The 21,077-nt window shown below is 45.7% G+C and overlaps 1 protein-coding gene across 1 annotated transcript in view; it reads right to left on the bottom strand.

The window, feature by feature from the left end:
- Positions 1 to 12,332, bottom strand: part of hivep2 (HIVEP zinc finger 2) — a 241,941-nt gene extending 229,609 nt beyond the window's left edge. Inside the window, exon 1 of the mRNA XM_033026034.1 lies at positions 12,091 to 12,332. The gene's annotated coding sequence lies outside the window, so the exon portion shown is untranslated. The remainder of the gene's footprint in view (positions 1 to 12,090) is intronic.
- Between the last annotated feature and the right edge of the window lie 8,745 nt (positions 12,333 to 21,077).

Genomic DNA, 21,077 nt, shown 5'->3' on the forward strand with positions numbered 1-21,077 from the left:
TGCCGAGCTGTAGCTGATGAATAACAGGGAGAGGTTGAGTTGGGTGGGTCTCCAGTCCTTGGAGTGCAGGAGGATGAGGGGTGAATTTATAGAGGTGTAAAAAAATCGTGAGAGGAATAGATCGGGTAGATGCACAGAGTCTCTTGCCCAGAGTATGGGAATCGAGGACCAGGGGTCATAGGTTCAAGGTGCACAAAAATGCTGGAGAAACTCAGCGGGTGCAGCAGCATCTATGGAGCGAAGGAAATAGGCAACGTTTCGGGCCAAAACCCTTCTTCAGACTTCTTCTTCCTTTGCTCCATAGATGCTATTGCACCCGCTGAGTTTCTCCAGCATTTTTGTGTACCTTCGATTTTCCAACATCTGCAGTTCCTTCTTAAAGACATAGGTTCAAGGTGAAGGGGAAAAGATTTAATAGGAATCTGAGGGGAAACTTTTTCACACAAAGGGTGCTGGGTGTTTGGAACAAGCTGCCAGGTGAGGTAGTTGAGGCTGGGACTATCCCAACATTTAAGACAGTTAGATAGGTACATGGATAGGACAGGTTTGGAGGGATATGGACCAAGCGCATGTAGATGGGACTAGTGTAGCTGGGACATGTTTGCCAGTGTGGGCAAGTTGGGCCGAAGGGCCTGTTTCCGCACTATATCACTCCATGACTATAACAGTCTGACATATGTATTCTTATTTTCTAAGTGGTCCAGTTCAGAGTGGATAGCCAGCAAAATCGTGTTCTTTATTGATCTATGGTGGCAGCAGGCGATTTGTAGTAGGCCCAAGTAATTGCTACGGTAAGTGTTGATATGCGCCATAAGCAAATCTCTCAGAGCAATTCATCATTATGGATATTAGTGCCACAGATCGTTAGTCATTGAGGCATATTACGCTACTCTTCTTGGGTGATGGTATTATTGATGCCCTTTCAAAGCAGTTGGGTACCTCAGATCTCAGTCTGCAAAAACTCCAGCCAGTTAGTTGGTCAACGCAGATTTTGAGAACAGTATCAGATCCAGACGCTTTACGAGGATTCACCCTCATGAAGAATCTTCTGACGTTGTCCCCAGTGACTGAGATTACAATATCATCGAGAACTATGGGGTCCGAGAAGGCTTCCTCTCCCTTTCAAAGCGTGCGTAGCATGCATTGAGCTCAAGCGGGAGTGATGCTTTGCTGTTGTTTGATCTGCTATTTGATGTAGGGAGTGATGGCATGCAAGCCCTGCCGCAGCTGCTGAATATCCATCTCTTCCGCCAATTTAGAGCAAAAGTCTCAGCCTTTTTGATGGCCTCATTGAGGTCGTATCTGGACTTCCTATATGAATCTGCATCGCCCGATGAATGCTGAGATGCAGTCCTCAGAAGATTGCAAACCTGGTTCATCCAAGGCTTCTGGTTGAATATGGTTTTGGTGGGAACACATCATGGTATGGACCAAGTGCTGGTAAATGAGTTTTGATGGTCACCATGAACAGTATTGGTATTGGTATATTATTGTGTACATGTACCGAAATACAATGAAATACCATATTTCTATGCTAGATGATTCGGAGTCTATCACTCCCTTATATAAATTAGGTAAGACATCCCTTCACTTATGCTCCAATCCCTTTGCAATAAAACACTGCAAACCATTTGCCTTCCTAATTGAATGCACTACAGGGCTCAAAATTAACGGTTGCCCGGGTGCCATTGACCACCCAAAGTGCCGCCAGGCAACCTAAACGCCGAGTCATTTTTCCCCGGCATGGCACTGCAGATACTGGTTTATACCAATAGACACAAAAAACTGAAGTAACTCAGCAGGCCAGGCAGCATCCCTGGAGAAGAGGAACGTGACGTTTCGTGTCGGCGGTGGCTGTATTGCGGAGCAAAGATAAAAGGTGCGTGGTGACGAAGGGTCGGAGTGAATGACGGGCCCCGAACAGCGGCAGCAGCGGCCGCGACAGCGTCTCCATCTCCTCCACCTCCCGCACCCCGCCCGCCCTGATAGCAGCCGCTGCGTACCACTCTGCCACGGCGCTTTCAAAACAAGCCCTCCCGCACGCCGAGGCGGTGAGGAGGGAGGGAGGGAGGGGGAGGCCTCCTTCCGCCGTCGGAAGCAGCTGCACCAAAGATCCTCTAGCTGTAGGATCTTTGAGCTGCATTGTAATATTGATGTTTTTTCTAGAATACCGCACCTCTGTAGTGTGAGGGTGGACTGCATTGTGAGAGAACCTGCCTCTTACAAACATGATTCTTATCACCTTTTATGTGAAAAGGTTCTTATAAGATCACAATGGGACCACAACCCTTAATCCCAGGCTATGCTACTATTTCAAGATATTTCTCACAACATTTAAGAAGTATCTAGACAAACAGTCGATTTGCCAAGGCATAGAAGGTCAAGTGATGGTAGATGGGATTGGTATACATGGGTACATAGATATGCTCTACAGCCCTGTGACCCTATGACCTCAACGCTCTTTAGATACTTCTGTATCTATCCATCTACATGCCTGACCTTCATTGAATCATAGCCTCAGAATAAAAGAATGTACCTTTAGAAAGAGATAAGGAGAAATTTCTCTAGTCAGAGGGTAGTGAATCTGTGGAATTCATTGCCACAGAAGACTGTGGAGGCCAAGTCGGTTGATGTTTTTGAGGTGGCGATTGTTAGATTCTTGATTAGTATGGGTGCCAGGGGTTATGGAGAGAAGGCAGGAGAATGAGTGAAGCGCCGAATGGCCTAATTCTGCTCCCAAATCTGATGAACACATGAAGGGCAAAGATAGGGTGAATACAGTCTTTTTCCCAAGGTTGGGGAATCAAGAACTGGAGGGCATTGGTTTAAAGTGAGACAGGAAATATCTAATAGGAACTTGAGAATCAACTTTTGTCACACAGAGAGTGGTTTGTAAATGGAACAAGCTGCTTGGGGAAATGGTTGAGGCAGTGACAATAACAATATTTAAAAGACATTTGGACCTATACATGGATAGGAAAGGTTCAGAGGGATGTCAAATGTGAACAATTGGAACCAGCTTAGATGGCTATCTCTATTGGCATGGATGAGTTCAGTCGAAGGGTCTACTTCTGTGCTCTATAACACTACGATTCTGTGACTCTATATCATTAGACTATACATGAGGAAATCAGAGAGAGGTACAAAGTTTCACTTAGTCGCATCACTGTTAGATTTGGAATTTCAAAGCCATTTTATTGCAACCTGCTCTGTCTTTCTGAAAAAAAAATTGCTAAGCAGTTCCAGGCCATAGAGTAGAGCATGACTTACATCCCCAACTTACATTGTCCTCTGGGGCACTTTGGACCGTTAGTGTGGATGTTTAACCTGTTGAGGTCTGGCAGTCAAGCATGAAAGTGGAGCAGAATTTGTATTTGTTTAATGTCAACTAGCCGCATCTTAATTCTCAACGATTTGGGTACGAGAACACCCAGGTCCCCCTGAACACTAACTCCTCTCGATCATTCACATTTAAAAAAAACACCTTTTGTCAAAATGGGTGTCCTTAGTTTTATCATGAAAACATACCCTGTCCACATCCATCTAACAACTCAATGCATCTTTTGTGCATTTAAAATTGTTTTATTTGCAGTATTTTGATGAAAGAATGGTCAATAATAAAAGACAGTTGCAGTTTTGGTCAATGAAACCAAAGATGATTTCAACGTGAACTTTACTCCTTATTTCCAACGTGCAGATTTATTGCTTGAAATCAGTACAAGAATTTGTAGTGTTCATAACACCTGCAACTAATTTGGCAGAATGTGACAATATTTGATACTGGTTCCTGAGAATATGTTAGTATCTGACAGACACTCTTACAGAAATGCGTCACTATCAGACAAAGCTATCCAAAAGTGTGCTGGTGTCTGCCGGTTTGGGGTTTGTCCCAGGACTGTGCTGTTATCTCCCAATTATGTCCAGCAATGGAAAGATAGACCACAAAATGCCAGAGTAACTCAGCAGGTTGGGCAGCATATCTGGAGAAAAGGAACAGGCGACGTTTCGGGTCGAACCCCTCCTTCAGACGGAGAGTCAGGGGAAACGGGAACTAGAGGTATGCATACATTGAAGATAGACACAAAAAGCTGCAGTAACTCAGCAGGTCTGACAGCATCTCTGGAGAAAAGGAACAGGTGACGTTTCGAGTCGAGACCCTTCATCAGACTGAGTCTAGTTTCCCTTAGGAAATCAGGAAAGATACCTGCCATTGATTTGACAGAACTGGCTGACATCTGACAGACATTCCCAGGAACTTGACAACATCTGACAACATATGACAGTGATTCCTGGGAACACCTTGCCCTTTGCCAGAGATTCCCAGGAATGTGCCACTATCTACCAGTGTTTCCCTGGAATGTTTTTATATATTAGGTCATCCAACAAAGGAACTTGAAAGACTTCCAAAGTTGGGGACATTGTTGTGTCTATTCTTTTATAAAAGTACTTTACTGTGCAACAACAGGGCAGGCTGGATGAACAGGCCTTCGTTTCACACACAACAAAGACAGATCCTTTGTTTTGCAGAGAAAACAAAGTGACGGATAACACTCTGAATACATGACCATAATCAACTGTCTACCATCTGATGTAGGAGTGGAAAAGGAAACATTTGCAATGTGATGAAGCTCCACCACTGAATCTGTTGAAGTAAATAAGGTTCACTGTAGGCCATGTTATGCCCTTCACTTAACAAGTGAACCCTTGTAGGAATGGGGAGAGTGTTGGGGCCATGCTGGCAATGATTGAATGGGAGTGCTCAGACTGCCTATGTTTCAAATTTTAGGCTGAGGCTTCCTGATAGGGGAACGTAGGAGACGAAGAATTCCTTCCTAAGCACGATGGGCTGAATGGTTTCTTTCTGCTACATCCGATTCTCCAACCAGACGAACTGCAGCTCTTTCCGTGAACCATGTGGTCAGGCCATCACATCGGCAGCTTCCAGGAGCCCAGACCTGGTTCCCTAGAAAGCCTCAGCATAATGTGTTACGCACAGGCAGTCAGACTGTTCACAATCAATCACTGTGGACTACTCCCAATGTGGCCCCAACACTCTCCATTCTGACAAGGGGTCGCTTGTTAAGAGAAGAGCACAAAGTGGACTCGGGCACGGTTCTCCCAGTAGTCTCGACAGAGAACCTTACTTACTTCAGCATAGCCTTATTACAGTCACAGCTCGTAACATGATTGCTCCAATTTGGCCTGCTGGTGTACTATAAGGTGGCATTTGTGCAATTTTATGGTGGAAAGGCGAATGTGTTTTTTTTCTTAAATGCTTCCTAATTTTTACGAAAAACATTTTTCTGGTGAGGCACGGCCAATGGGATAATAAAACGTGCATGTATGTCACATTCTTCCAAAGAACATCAGAAAAATCCCCATGGCCAATATTGAAGGGGAATGGCAGAGGTTCGGAGATGGCACCTAACAATGTGTATTTACAAAGCTCTCTTCTCCGCTCCCTACTAAAGCAGTTCCATATGACTATAATCAAAATATGTACAGTGCGAGAGCCAGGAGCAATGGGTTCAAAAGAGAATCTCTCAAGACTCGTATCATGCTGATTTCTCACTTCAGGGCACCGAGACGCACATTCCAGTGAATCTTTGAAGTAAAGAAATTGTTACAAGTTAGGGAATCTAATGGCTACATTATGCACAGCAAGATTCCACTAACAGTGATATATAGGAGTTTTAAGGGACTTAATGGGGGGAGAGTCAACTGCTTCAAGTTCCTGAATGTGTATATATCTGATCTGTCCTGGGCCCGGCACATTGATACAAACGCTAAGAAAGCTCATCACTGCCTCCACTGCCTCAAAAGATTGAGGTGATTCGATATGTTGCTGAATGCTCTGTCACAATTTTATAGGTGTGTAGGAGGCAGCAAACTGACTGGTTGTATCAATTCCTATTTCAGTGATTTGAATGCCCAAGAATAAAGGAGGATGCAGAGAGTAGTGATCATTGCCCAGTCCATTAGAGGTAACATCAAAAGGCAGTAAGAAAGAGCTCACCACCTATATCCCTCCCTCTGGCTCTACAGTTCATACCTCTTTACTCCGTACTACACACATCTGCTAATCAAACTCTAGTCATCTGTATCCACCGATCGCTAGCCAGACTTTGTCCCATCTCCACCTCTTTTCCAGCTTACAATCACTGAAGAAAGGTCCCAACACAAAACATCAACTATCCATCCCCTCCACAAAAATATTTAAAGAGGACCAGAGGGGCATTTGTTTTTTCCACGCAGTGGGTATGTGGCAGGAGCTGCGAAAGTAAGTTGTATAGGTGGGTACAATTACGTTGTTTAAAAACCACGTAGACAGGTACATGGATGGTGTACGGGCCAGACGCAGGCTGTCTCAGCTGGGAAAGTTAGTCGGCATAGACAAGTTGTACTGAAAGACCTGTTTTCGTGCTGTGTAGCTCTTTGACTCGGAGAGGGCATTGGTTTAAGATGGAGGGAGGAGCTTTAGAAGGAATCTAAGGGGGTTTTACCACCCGGATGGACAACAGTCTCTAGAATGCAGTACCTGAGGAAGTGGTTGATACAGGTACTTTCACAACATGTAAATCACCAAGACACAGAAGGCTATGAAGCTAATGTTTAGATTAGTTTAGTTTACTTTAGCGTCATGTGTGCTGAGGTACAATGAAAAGCTTTTTTTTAAATGCGTGATATTCAGTCAACGGAAAGACTATGCATGATTACAATAAGTCGTCCTCAGTGTGGATTTGGTACAGATGGGTTGGCATGGCCGCGGTGGGCCGAAGGGCCAGTTTCTGTGCCGGACAATTCCCTGGCTCTGAGAAGGCCCTGCTCAGTGCTGCACTGAAGGAGGCAATTCCATTTTTGTGCACTCTCGTCTCCGGAGTGGGGATTTGAAGCTCCCACCTGCTGACTCAGTGCCACAGGAAAGTGAACTACCAAGCCACAGCTGTCCAGAGCAAGGGGGAGGAAGCCAAGAGGCAGGGGAGCGGAGAAAGGGGATTTCACATTTCCTGCAACGATTTTCCTGTCAAGCACATAATCCCTGAACACTGAGATGCATAATCAAGAATTCCATGTAATAAAAATGGAACGCCGCTCTCTCAGTTGACACGGCCTACTGCTTTTATTCATCATCATTGCAGCTGTTCAGATGGCAGACCTGACCTCTGAGAGACATTGGAGAATGCTGGAAACACTCAGGGGGTCAGGCATGCCTGACCTACCAAGCGTTTCCTGTATTTATTTTTAGTTTTTATTTCAGATTTCCAGCATCGGCAATTTTTTTTTTAAATCGATGTTTCCACTTATTGAGAGTTCACTTATTGAGAAGGCCAGTTAACAAAATCCATTTATTTGATTCAAGTGCGGGTAAGTATATAAAATGAAATCCAAGATGCACTGTCTAAAGCTTATGGTGTCTGTGCCTGTGTGGGGGGGATAGAGGGTTGGGAGTTGTTGCGGGTGGGGTAAAGGGAGAAGGAGAGGAAGGGGAAAACTTCCTTTCCTGAAAGTCTAACTTCGGCTGCCTGTATGAACATCAGGTAAAGGATTTCAGTGTGCGGTGGAAAGTGGAGGGAGAGAGGGGGAGAGGGAGAGAGAGAGGGGGAGAGATCTGGACATCAAATAAATTATTAAACATGAAAATGCAACCAAAATACCCTCAGAAATCAAACTTAGTCACAGCTGGCATCTATATTTTGAGCCCACTCATTGTTGATTTTAAATAAAGTATATTTCTTTGAATTAAATGCTTCCAGACTGAATAATGTGAGATCCTGCAAATGCCTTGACGGTAAATTCTCTCCAGCATTACATCCAGTTTACAGCTGGTTTAGAATTTTCGATGCTGTACCTGGACACGAAGAGTTTTTAAGCATCATTGTGCATCTGCGAGAGAAAAGGATCTGCTTTGGAAGGAGTTATTAGACCACTTCTCCTTAGCAAAGATCTCCACCACAAGAGACCAGGTGCAAGTTAACTGGAAAATTAGGAATTTTGTTTCACTCAAAGTGTAGTGGAGGATGCTGTGGTGGTGGGGGTCAGGAACTGGCTGGCTTAAAGAATGATGACGGCTTGGTAGCGTAGTGGTTAGGTTCCTGGAACAGCAGCCAGAGTCCTAGATCATTGATCCAGAAACACAAGTTCAAATCCCACCATGGCTGCTGATGAATTTGAATTCAAGTCAGAGAATAAATCTGCAATTAAAGCTAGAGCTTTACAGCACAGTAGACCTTTCGGCCCATCATTATCCATGCTGACCATTGTACCCATTTATGACACAAAAAGCTGGAGTAACTCAGCAGAACAGGCAGCATCTCTGGAGAAAAGGAACAGGTGGCGTTTGGGTTCGAGACCCCTCTTCAGATTTTATTCTGTCCATTTCCCATTAACTGCCCTCGCCCCACCAGATTCTACCACACAGCTACGCACTAGGGACAATTCATAGTGGCCATTTAACCTACCAACCCGCTGCAGGTCTTTGGGATGTTTGAGATAACTAGAGCCTCAGGGAAACACACAGGGAGAACATACAGATACCACACTGAAGGCAGCTGAGGTCAGGATTGAACTCGGTTCACAGGAGCTGTGAGGCAGTGGCTGGATCAGCTATGCCATTGTGTCACCCGAAACCTCTTCAGTTCAAGGGGAGTTATGGATGGACAATAAAATCCACATCTCGCAAATGGCGAAGCACAGAGAGAGTGAGAGCGTCCCTCTCCCACACACAAGAATGCGTGTTTAAAGAACCACAAACTGCCATGACATCAACCAAGAACTGGGAAATCAGCTCATTTTGGCTAGCACTGTCAAAATGGAACAAATGGCCTCCTGTCAGAAAAAAACGTATGAAATATTATTTTCAGTGGGAAGGAACAACCATCAGAATTGGTGTCAAGATGAGGATATTCAATCCGTTTTTTTTTTGCCAGCTCTTTGCCAGCAATACAAACTTTCCTCGCCATTACCAAATGCACAGTCTTCCCACTCTGCAACCGTGTGCCATTACTCTCCAAGACTGCAACAAAATTGCAGAGAATTGTGGACATAGTCCAGACCATCACACAGACCAACCTCCCTCCATTGACTCTATTTACACCTCACGCTGCCTCAGCAAGACCAGCAGCATAACCAAGCACAAGTCGCAACCCAGCCATTCACTCTTCTCCCCTCTCCCATAGGCAACGGGTATAGAAGTGAGAAAACGCACACCTCCAGATTCAGGGAGTTTCTTCCCAACTGCTATCAGGCAACTGAACTACCCTACCAACAACTAGAGTGCAGTCCTGAACTACTATCAATCTCAATGGTAGACAAAAATGCTGGAGAAACTCAGCGGGTGAGGCAGCATCGATGGAGCGAAGGAAATAGGCAACGTTTTGGGTCGAGACCCTTCTTCAGACTGTTTCCTTCTCCAGCATTTCTGTCTACCATCGATTTTCCAGCATCTGCAGTTCCTTCTTAAACATCAATCTGAATGGAGACATTCGGACTATCTTTGATCGGACTTTATTTACTGGCTTTATCTTGCACATCATGTATCTGTACACTGCCGATGGCTCGATTGTAATCATGTATGGTCTTTCCGCTGACTGATTCGCACGCAACCAAAGCTTTTCACTGTACCTCGGCACACGTGACAATGAACTAAACTCAATTGAAATTCAACTTTGGTTTGTCGCTGAAACGCGGATGGAGCAGCACTAAGTCGGGCCAAACGGCCGGCTTCGACTGAATGAGTATGATTAATAAACAAGTCTACACATCCAAACAACACACACACACACACGTAATTACAAGCGTAAAATAGAGCAACATATTTCCTGTCCCTAACGGGGAATCTCCTAACTCCCATATTGATCTTTTAACCCTGGGGAAATCCCCGCGTTAAGCAGTCACACCCAGCTGCTGGTCCTGGTTTTAACTGTTTACGAGCGAATTGTGTTTGTGCATTGCACCAGCTGGCGGAGAATGCGGGACGGGATTTCTTGATGGGAAAATAAACTAAGCGAAGCTCCTCGGAGCAGGCAGTCGGGGTCGGGGTCGGGGTCGGGTGGCCGGTGCCTTGCCGGGGAACCGGTCTGGTAGGGGTAAGGGTAGGGGTAGGGGTGCGGGGCTGGGGCGCAGGGAGGACTCGCACAGACGAGCTGGGATTGCGGTTAGCATTGGTGGAGAGTGTCGCTTGGCCGGCCGCAGCCCCCCCCGGATAACCCTCCTTCGCCGAGCACGTCATGGAACATTCCCGGAACGCTCCAGATCCACCCACAAGCTTTTCCGAAACGCCGGCAGCCCCGCGCTGGAACCAGGTACACGACCTGGAGACTGGCCGGCAAATAGGCTGGGCTTGCGGCACCAGTAGCCGAGAGGAATCACTGGGGCCACGGTTCCGGGCTGGAGCAATAACCGGGTTAGGATCCCGGCGGAACCGGAGTAATAACCGGGCCAGGATCCCGGGTTGAAGCGGAATAATAACCGGGCCAGGATTTCGGACAGGAACCTGAGCAATAACCAAGCAATGATCCCGGTGGTACACAAAAATGCTGGAGAATGGAACCGGAGTAACAATCGGGATAGGATACTGGGTAGAGCGAGAGTAATAATCGGGCCAGAACCGGGCTAGGATTCCGGGTGGAACCGGCATAATAACTGAGCTAGAATCCCGGGATAGAACCGAAACTACAACAGAGGTCAGGATCCCGCACTCCGGTGTAATAACCAAGGTCAAGATCTGAGACTCGACCCAGAGTAACAAACAGGGCCAAGATCCCGGGATAGAACCAGAGTAATAACTAGGGCCGATATCCCGGAATAAAACAGGAGCATTATCCAGTGCAGAATCCGATCTAAAATCAGATTAGTGACCAGGGCCAGGAGCTGGGTTAAAACCTGAGCAATAATCAGAGTTACAATCGGGTCTAAAACTAAAATAGACAGGCAGGATCGAGACCAGACGCGAGCCAATAAGCAGATGCAGGAACCGGGCAAAAAACGGAGCATCAACCAAGGCCAAGAATCTCGTTGAAACCGGAGCAATAACTAGAATCAGGAACAGGAGTAATGATAACTGGAGCCAGGACCGGGACTAGAACCGTTTTAATAACCAGGGTCAGGGCAGATCGTTGAACCGTAGTAATAACCGGGACAAGATCGAGCATAGCTGGGAATGGGATCAGGAGCCGGGTTGAAACGGGAGTGGTGCCCACGGTTTCCCCACGTTTGCTGTTCTGATGAACGATCCAGAGTTGAACCGAAGCAATAGCCGGTCAAGATCGAGACTAGACCAATAACTGGGACCAGGTGATGGAAGAAACTGCAGACGCTGGGATCTTCAGCAAAAACGTAGAGCGTGGACAGGCGGCGTTTCGGGTCGGGATCTTTCTTGAATCAAGAGCGGGTCTAAAATCGTAGTGGTAAGCGCGGTCAGGCACTGGTGTGGAGCCAGACAGCGACAGCGACAGCGACAGCGACGCTCAGCCAGTAATACACAACTCAACCGATTCTGTTTGATTTATTCCAAGCAACGGCTCCTCCGTGATCGTTTTTATGTAGTGTCTAACCTACAGAATCGACCTTAAACCCCATTCACCGACTAACACCATCGCACAGATATCCTCCCGGCTGAAGGTGTTCCCCGCGTTCCCTCCCCCTTCCCGGTTAACCCGGGGATTCTGTTGCATAAAAAAAAATCCTCTCCATCACAATTATCCAGCATCAAATAAATTAACCTGCCAGAACGGACATCAGTGCAATTGCATTGTTGCAGCGTGAAGCCATTGCCTGGTCACTTAATTCCCATTTCTAAAACAAACACATTATATATATTTCTCCAGCTTTTTTGTGTACATTATATATATATATGACATATAACAATCTTACCCCAAGAAACATATCTTCGCTCCTCCAACCAAAAGTTACTTTGAAAACAAACAAATCCCCAACCCGTAGCACAAAAATAAAAAAGTGTGTGTGTGTGTGTGTGTGTGGGGGGGGGGGGGGGGGGGGGGGGGGGGGCGTGGGGGCGTATAAACCGCGCTCTGTTGACCCTGTGGGTGTTTTCCATGTTTTATATATATATATATATATTATTTAGTTCACCTGTGAGGGGTATTCTCGCTCTCGCCTCTCCTCTCTCCTCTCCCGTTCCTGTCCCTCGATGCGTGAGTTGCTTTCTGTTTGACGCTGCTCTGTGTGTGTGTGTGTGTGTGTGTGTGTTGTCGACTGACAGGCTATTCCTGGCACCGATTCCCAGAATAGAAATTGTTTGAAAAAATCTTGGAGACTCGGTTCCGTGACGTTGTCGGATCCCCCATCGCGGCACGCAGAGTGACTGAACGCCACTACAAGTCCCTTAGAGAGAAAGAGAAGGAGGAAGAGAGAAAGGGAGGGGGGTGGTATTCACATCTAAAACAGACGGCTATCTCAAAGTTTTATAACCATTAAACAAATCTTATCAGGAAATGCATTGCATTGTCAATAGTGGATTGGAAGGATTGCATGTTTGACCTTATCTGGGGATCTGATGTTAAATAGAGCTGGGGATTGGGAGTTACTTGTGTGTGTGTATGTGGAAATACCGTCAGGATCGCCTCTCTGCTTTCGACCTTCAATAATTCCCATGAGCCAGGGTTGAATGTCATTGTAGCAGGAATTCCGTCACCAGCCAGCGAAGGAACAACACAGCGGCGTGTGCTAGGTTAACCCCTGAGGTGCCGGCAGGAGTTAGGCAGTAAAACCCCATGCAAACGCAGCACCCTTCCCCATCCCACCCACACCTGCAGCGTGTGCTGAAGGGAGAAAAGGGCCATCAGCATAGGAACGGCTGTTGACTGTTCAGCTGTTTCTCAGGTTGGTGAAGCCTATGGTAAATAACAGTTGGCACCTGTACTTGATTCTAGGCCCATTCACTGGTTGAATTCCCCATCCTTTTATTAATATGCTCTTAATTAAAAGGGAATTAGTATGTGAGTTAGGTCAACTGGGTGCATCACAGTGAATTATTGACATCTAATTCTGCTTTATAATCAAATACAGAATGGAAACTAGCCCATTGAGTTCTCACTGAGCATCACGCACCCATTCATTTACCCTGATCCTACACGAATCCCATTTTATTTTCCCACATTCTCTTCAACTCTGCCAAGGTTCACCCAATCATCTCAACACGAGAGACAATTTACAGCAGCCAATTAACTGACCAAACTTTGTGTCTTTGGGACGAGGAAGGGAACTGGAGCACCAGTGGAAACTCCTGAGGTCATAGGAAGAACGTGCAAACTCCACACAGACAGTACCCGAAGTCAGGATTGATCCTGGGTCTCTGTGGGCGTGTTGCAACAGCTCCAGAAACTGTGCCATTACGCTGCCCTTGTCTTGGATTCTTACACACTACCTGAAGAAGTCACTAATCATATCACAAGACAGGGTTCCAGAATTATTCTGCAAAATAATTGCAAAACAGCAACAGGCCCTTCAGCCCTCCTTTCCATGTTGATCATTAAGAACCCTTCTGTACTAACCCCAATTGGCAAGTGTTATTTGTTGAAATGGATAGACCTATGGTTAATTTACTTATCAATGCAACAGACCCTGTGCAGGTTTCCTGTAGGAAGGAACTGCAGATGGTGGTTTAGACCGAATATAGACACAAAATGCAGGAGTAACGCAGCGGGTCAGGCAGCATCTCTGAAAATAGGTGACATTTCGTGTTGAGACACTTCTTCAGACTGAAGAAGAAGGGTCTGAACAAGGGTATCGACCCAAAATTTCACCTATTCCTTTTCTACAGAGATGCTGCCTGACCTGCTGAATTACTAAAGCATTTTGTGTCTTTCTTCTGTACTGGTTTTGTTGAGTCCAATAGTTACTTTCCTGGTTTATTTGACAGTTTTACCTCACCCATTACCCAGACAGTAATAAACCTCTGTAAAAAAAGGGTCCCAACCCAAAACATCATCTGTCCTTTTCCCTCCACAGATGCTGTGTTTCTCTAGCAGTATGCTTTTTTGCTCAAGATTCCAACATCTGCCATCTCTTGCTTCTCCAATACACCTCTAACATCACCCAAAGTCCAAAAGTGATAATCTCAAGCAAAATTCAGAAATGTGCACACAAGGTGGTTTGTGGCGAGGCAGTTCCAGAGACCCGGATTCAATCCTGAACCCTGTTACTGTCTTTCTGCAGCATACGATTCTCCCAGTGATTCTCCCAGTGACCACATGGGTTTCGTCCCATGTTCCCCAAAGGCTTGCTGGTTGGTAGCCTAGTTGGCTGCCATACATTGTTCGTAATTGGAGAATCGGGTGGGAGGAGATGGGGGGTAATGATGGAGATGTGAGGGAGAAGGTTAAGAGGAAATGTTTGGGGGTGGAGGTGGGAGTGGTAGCAGGTTGAACAGATGGGATTACTTTGCAGGCCAGCATAGACACTATGGGCTGAATGACTACGGTTTTCAGCAAATGTAAGGTTTCATAAAGAATAATAGTAGAACTTACCCATTCGGCCCATCAATTCTACTCCACCATTCAATCATGGCTTATCTATCTCTCCCTCCTAACCCCATTCTCCTGCCTTCTCCTCATAACCTCTGACACCTGTACTAATCAAGGAGTAACTAAGACCATGACATGACTAAAACAACTTGCACAGAGGAGGTGGCGTCCAAGAAGTGTTTCACATAGTGTGGAAAGAGATGGAGAGACAGAGAGTGTAAGGGGCTAGGGATTCTGGTGTTTGCAGCTGTTGATATTCATCTGAACGACGAACCTCTCAACAAACCATTCCTTCAACCTTACTCCGAATCACATTGCTGTGATTCCAAAGGGTCTAAACTGCAGCCTGTTGTGGAGGAGGGAGCAGTTGCCAGTTCCCTTCCATATTCAGTCAGCTGCTCTTTGTCATTTGGCAGCAGTTTGAGGATGAGTACTAAATTCAAATCACATGGTAAAATCGGAATAATTATTTTACAAGGATCTACTGGTGCCCATATAATGCCAGAAAATCCCAGCTGCTTCGTGGGGAGGTAAGCCTGTTTTCCTTCTCTGACCTGGCCTACACTTCATCCTCTTAGATATGTTTTGGGATCATGGATGCTCACCCAGGCCTACCACAGATAACAATGGCATGTTTCATTTATCATCGTTACTTTTTGCACATCTTTCATTCATTTGCTCTATATCTCTCCATATCTCCATCACTATCTCTCGTTTCCCTTTCCCCTGATTCCCAGTCTGAAGGAGGGTCTAAACCTGAAACGTCACCTATTCCTCTTGTCCAGAGATCCTGTCTGACCCACTGAGTTACTCCAGCTTTTTGTGTCTATCATGGATGACTAACTTCCACTCCTGTTCTGTAGGGTCTGAGGTGACCGATGAGGCCAATGTGGACAGAATCTTCTACAGGTTGGGCAGGAAGTGACTGATGGCTTTGACACCAACTCCGACCGAACAGGGACAGGGGGCGCTGTCCTGTGCACGGCTGCCCTGCCAGCAGTTGTCTGTCTTTTCACCGTTTTATTTTTATTTTTAGTTAGTTAAAGTGTTTTGTTTGGAGGTCTAGACTTTTTTGTGTGGGGGGTGGGGGGGTGGGGGAAGGGGGAAACTACCTTTCAGAGTCCCTACCTGGTCGGAGAGGCAGCTTTTCTCTGGGCTGCAGCTTCGACCCGTCTTCGCGGCCTACCAGCGGGCCTGGAGCGGCGTTTCCTGTCGGGGACCGCCCAGAACCTCGGCTTCGGCGGCGGCACAGCGCTGGAGCGCTATCGTGGAGCGGGCGATGCCTTGCCTGGGTCGCCGCGCTGGAGCTCCGGTGAGCTGAGACCGCCGGGAACAACATCGCGGAGCTGCGGGATTGTGGAGCGACCAGCTGCGGGCGGCGGCGCTGAACTTTACACCGGGAGCCTGGGATCTCGCGGCGAGATCGCCAGTTGTGGAGCTCCAACCGGCGCGGCCTTGTTGGCTTCGGAAGCCGTGGCCTCCAGTATGGAGGCGGCCGTTCCAGGGTTCCCATGCCGCTGTGAAGACTCTCCCGACGCCGGAGCACCACCACCCGGCGAGAACGGCCAGGAACATCGGGCCTCCATAGAGGCAACTGTGGAGGCCTCAATAGGCCCGACTATGGGTGAACTGGGGTTGGGGACTGGACTTTGTGCCTTCCCTCATGGTGGGAGCCATTGTGGGGGGATGTTCTTTGTGTTTAAGACTCTCATTGGTGTTATGTCTGTATTCTTTTTTTGTGTGCTGCAAAATGGCAAAAAGCATTTCACTTCACTACACCTCGGTGTATGTGAATGTGACTAATAAAATACCTTTGATACCTTTGATAAAAATGCGGTCAGCTCTTAACCACCGTCTAAGATGGCCTTTCTCGTCATTCATTTTAAGGGGAATTTGGGGTGGGCAACAAATGCTGGCCTATCTATTGACATCCACACCTTGCAAAAGAATGCACTTAAAATCAATAGTCCGTGGGCTAGCCAGGAAAATTGTGCCTCCGCCCTAACTGTTGTTCAATGGCCTTTGCTGAAAGCTTCATAGTTTTGCGTGTCAGATGCAAATTTGTAATTGTAATGTTATAACACACTGTATTACTATATTCTGCATGCTGGTATTTTTCTCTTTGCATTACATGTTATACTTGTGTATGACTTGATTGTACTCATGTAGTGTATGATTTAACTGGATCGCATGCAAAAAAAAAAAAGTCACTATCTCAGTACCTATGGCAATAATAAACCAATACTAATACCAAAGTGGGTTCAATTCCAGTACCTTCAAGGTGAAAAATTAAATAGATATATCCTGACTTGGTTGCTTCACAATCATAGTAGCTACACTTTCCATTAACATTGAATTCAGAAGGAGAATACAAATGCAAGTAACTAAATCCAGGTCTCTGTGTTGTACTAAGTCTGCGATATAATGAAATTTCATCTTTAATACAGAAACCATTTCAAGGCACTTGACAGAGGAATTGGGGAAAACTGTAGGTTAGCATTCTACACACAGAGGGAGTGCCACACTGTTTAAATGTTTAAAAACAAACCATAAAGGTTGGAGATGGTTTATTAGAATGACATTGAGTTCTACAATACAGAAACAAATCTCCCCCCTCCCCCCCACACACACACATCAATGCTAACATCTTTGTCCATCTACACTAATCTAAATGTCCTGCATTTGGACTGTTACACTGAATCATGGAGTCATACAGTTTACCACGTCCATGCTGACCAGTGTGTATTAATCTGTATTGATCATGTCTTCCTCCAATGAGCCCAAAACGTTCTACCCTCAGTTCAGTTTAGTTTATTGTCACGTGTACTGAGGTACAGTGAAAAGCTTTTGTTGTGTGCTAAACAGTCAGCACAAAGACAATACATTACTACAATCGATCCATTTACAGTGTATAGATACATGTTCTATTCCTGGGCAATTCAAGCACTCGTCTAGACACTTCGTAATGCTGTCAGCAACTTTCCTTCCACTACTCTCAGGCAGTGCATTCCAGGTTCTCACCACTCTCTTGGTGAAAAATGTAATCTTTGCTTTGCCTATTTAAGTGTCTGCCTAAATGCTCCTTAAATGTAGTAATTGTATCTGCTTCCCACCCTATTCCCCTCTTCCCCCTCCTCCCCCATTCTCCCTCCTCACCTCCCCCACTTTCCCCTCCCTCTCCCCTCCCTACCCCCCTCCTTTCCCTCTCTTCCCCTGCTCCCCCACTCCTCACCTCCCCTATCCCAACCCCCACAATGAAAATTGCGATGTTTTTTTTTAAATGAAATCTCCCCCCATCCTACCCCGCCCCCCACAATAAAAATCATTAAAAAACAAAAAATTCTCAATGAAAATCACATTTTTTCTTTAAAATAACACAATGTTAGCTGTTAACCAAAACGGAAGAATTTGATTAAAACGGTGTTTTTTTAAAAATCATGGTCGTGGAAAAGTGATTTTTGTAAAGTTTAAAATGTCAATAGCTAGTAAAATATAACATAAATCCGAACAAAACTTGTTTCATTTACATCCCAGGAAAATGGTGAGTAAGGTGTGCCCAAAATTGTAGCGCTATCGTGTAGCGTTTTGGCGGTGTTTTGGGATCTCACGTGCATGCATACATACAAACAAATGAGATGAAAGGTTTAGTAATATATAGATTTCCTGACAAGACCGAAGGAAACTGAGATAAATACTTAGGAAGAAAAGATGTTTCCAGTGTTCATTGTGGAAAAAAGGGGATAACATTGATTGTAGAACTCCCAAAGAGCTAGCCCAACCACAGTAGGTTGAATGGCCACCTTCTGGGGAATTTTGGAGTAATTGTAAGCTCTGGATGGTCTCAGGTGCAACCAATAATAGACAATAGACAATAGGTGCTGGAGTAGGCCATTTGGCCCTTCGAGCCAGCACCGCCATTCAATGTGTCATGGCTGATCATCCCCAATCAGTATCCCATTCCTGCCTTCTCCCCATATCCCCTGACTCCACTATTTTTAAGAGCCCTATCTAGCTCTCTCTTGAAAGCATCCAGAGAACCCGCCTCCACCACCCTCTGAGGCAGAGAATTCCACAGACTCACCACTCTGTGAGAAAAAGTGTTTCTCCTTATTCTTAAACCGTGGCCCCTGGTTCTGGAATCCCCCAACATCAGGAACATGTTTCCTGCCTCTGGTGTGTTCAAGTCCTTAACAATCTTATTTGTTTCAATGAGATGTCCTCTCATCCTTCTAAACTCCAGAGTGTACAAGCCCAGCTGCTCCATTCTCTCAGCATATGACAGTCCCGCCATCCCGGGAATTAAGCTTGTAAACCTACACTACACTCCCTCAATAGCAAGAATGTCCTTCCTCAAATTAGGGGACCAAAACTGCACGCAATACTCCAGGTGCGGTCTCACTAGGGCTCTGTACAACTGCAGAAGGACCTCTTTGCTCCTATATTCGATTCCTCTTGTTATAACGGCCAACATGCCATTCGCTTTCTTCACTGCCTGCTGTACCTGCATGCTTACTTTCATAGACTGATGTACAAGGACCCCCAGATCCCGTTGTACTTCCCCTTTTCCCAACTTGACGGCATTTAGATAGTAATCTGCCTTCCTGTTTTTGCTACCAAAGTGGATAACCTCACATTTATCCGCATTAAACTTCATCTGGCATCCATCTGCCCACTCCCCCAACCTGTCCAATTCACCCTGCATTCTCATAGCATCCTCCTCACAGTTCACACTGCCACCCAGCTTTGTGTCATCTGCAAATTTGCTAACGTTACTTTGAATCCCTTCATCCAAATCATTGATGTATATTGTAAATAGCTGTGGTCCCAGCACCGAGCCTTGCGGTACCCCACTAGTCACTGCCTGCCATTCTGAAAGGGACCCGTTGATCCCTACTCTCTGTTTCCTGTCTGCCAACCACTTCTCTACCCATGTCAGCAATCTACACCCAATACCATGTGCCCTAATTTTGCCCACTAATCTCCTATGTGGGACCTTGTCAAATGCTTTCTGGAAGTCCAGGTACACTACATCTCAAGGGAGATGTAGTGTACCTGGACTGTCCATTTTCCTGGTTACATCTTTAAAAAATTCCAGAAGATTAGTCAAGCATGATTTCCCCTTTGTAAATCCATGCTGACTCGGATCTCTGGAAGAAGGAATGGTGACGTTTCAGGTTGAGGCACCAGATGTCTGAAGAACCAAGTTTATTCTCCAATGAAGTGAAAAGAGAGAGATTGGGTAGGGATTCAAAAACTGTTCCCTGGAGCCTTGAATATTTGGATCAACCACTTCCAACTTCAGGTCAATATCTGCTTGCAATATATTGGAGCCTATAGTGCATGAGCTAGCTGAGACATTCTCTATCTTTACAGTGGCCACACCTCAAGACATATCTCACCAGCTGGGAAGAGCTTTGAGACATTGCGAAAGGCTCTATATACAATCCAGGCCTTTCTCTAAACAATTATCTTCGGTATTGAGCTCCTCAGCTTCAGGTGAAACAATGACTATTGAATTGAATTGAAATGAATCAATTTTATTAGCCAAGTATGTACACATACAAAAAATTTGCCTTGGTGCGTTGCTCGCAAATGACAACACGATATACATAAACAATTAAGAATAAAACATTATAATTTAAACATGTGAAGAATGAAATAAAATACCAGAGCAAAAGGAGGCTACAGACTTTTGGCTGATGAGTAGAGCTACTACTCGTGGAAAATAGCGGTTTTTATGTCTGGCTGTGGTGGCTTTGGCAGTCCGGTCACCTTCCAGAGGAAAGCGCTTCAAAGAGTTTGTGGCCAGTATGAGAGAGGTCAGAGATGATCTTACCTGCTCGCTTCCTGGCCCTTGCACTGTACAGTTCGTCGATGGGGGAAGGTTGCAGCCAACAATCTTCTCGGCTGATCGAACGATGCGCTATGTAGGAAGCAACCGCAGATTACACTGAAGAGAGACACAAAATTCTAGAGTAACTCAGCAGGACTGGATCTCCGGAGAGAAGGAATGGTGACGTTTCAGGTTGAGGCACCAGATGTCTGAAGAACAGTATTGACCCAAAACATCACCCGTTCCTTCTCTCCAAAGATGCTGCCTGCCCTGCTGAATTACTCCAGCATTTTGTGTCTATCTGTACTCTGACTTCTTTGGAGCATGTATTTCGTAGCACAGGAGAACTAAAATAGTAAGATTAAACGAGAATTTACCAGTTTGAAATTTGATCTGTATTTTATGAGGAGTTACGATGAGGGATTACGTGAAGAACCCGCTCAGCACGCATGCGCGGCATACTTCAAAGCAGCGGTGTGGAATCACAGATAGACACAGTTATTGAAGTAAACATAGTAAAGATAAGGAGACATCAGTTTATGAATTTGACCCATATTATTGAGGGTGGGAGCGGAGGGCACGTAATCCCTCATCGTAACTCCTCATAAAATACAGATCAAACTTCAAACTGGTAAATTCTCGTTTAATCTTACTATTTTACTTCGGAGTCACGTGAGTGATTCCGTGAAGATTTCAAAGCTCTGTGATTTCAAACCGTGTAACAGTTATTACTACATCACTGCCGAAGTCTTTGAGGGAGG

The sequence above is a fragment of the Amblyraja radiata genome, chromosome 8, assembly GCF_010909765.2.
Source record: "Amblyraja radiata isolate CabotCenter1 chromosome 8, sAmbRad1.1.pri, whole genome shotgun sequence".
NCBI lineage: Eukaryota > Metazoa > Chordata > Chondrichthyes > Rajiformes > Rajidae > Amblyraja > Amblyraja radiata.